The sequence below is a fragment of the Mus caroli genome, unplaced genomic scaffold (assembly GCF_978045245.1).
Source record: "Mus caroli unplaced genomic scaffold, Mus_caroli_1 scaffold_12, whole genome shotgun sequence".
Classification (NCBI taxonomy): Eukaryota; Metazoa; Chordata; class Mammalia; order Rodentia; family Muridae; genus Mus; species Mus caroli.
Window position 1 is genome coordinate 12988061 of NW_028227267.1, and position 1043 is coordinate 12989103.

Sequence of the window (1043 nt, forward strand, 5' to 3'; positions counted from 1 at the left end):
AGTACCAAGTCAAATCTCCTAAGTACCGAGTCAAATCTCCTAAGTACCGAGTCAAATCTCCTAAGTACCGAGTCAAATCTCCTAAGTACCGAGTCAAATCTCCTAAGTACCGAGTCAAATCTCCTAAGTACCGAGTCAAATCTCCTAAGTACCGAGTCAAATCTCCTAAGTACCGAGTCAAATCTCCTAAGTACCGAGTCAAATCTCCTAAGTACCGAGTCAAATCTCCTAAGTACCGAGTCAAATCTCCTAAGTACCGAGTCAAATCTCCTAAGTACCGAGTCAAATCTCCTAAGTACCGAGTCAAATCTCCTAAGTACCGAGTCAAATCTCCTAAGTACCAAGTCAAATCTCCTAAGTACCAAGTCAAATCTTGACACTTTTCGGGGCTCAGTGATGCCTCTGGAATGAAATAGTCTGGAGAGTTTTGCTAAGTAAAACAAATTATGAATTTTGTTTTATTGCAGAAACTTTTGGGAGGTTTCTCAAGAGACAAGTATTTGGTACAAAGGAGATTTGCTCCAGAGGGACAAAGGGCAGCAAATAAGAGACAGAGATAGGAGATAAAGGACAATGGAGAAGGGGACAGGAACAAGAGATGGGGGGAAGGAGTATTAGCCTGAGAAGGACAAAGGACTGCCTCTGAATAAAGAGGAGACAGACGTGACCCATAGGCAAATGGCAGTTTGTAAAGGTAAAAGGGGAAATCCCACGTTAACATGAGGTGTTTAATTTTGACTGGGCATGTTAATTGGAACAGCCAAAATGGGGCTTTTGATCTGGACTTAATATTTTGATAGCTGGACCTTGGCAGTCAGCCTAAGGAGGAGGAAGTGGCCAAATAAGGGAATAGATCTTGGTAGTTAGCTTTAGGAACGTAATCTAAGGGTTTTTAATAAAGCAGAGGAAATGGGGAAGGGCAAGGCCTGCCAGCGCCATGTTTGCCATGCCTAGGCTGGCCACAGTCACTTCAGTTTGTTTTGTTAAGTCACTAATAATTTATACTTCTAGATTCATGACTTTGTTGTTTCCAACAGTCATAT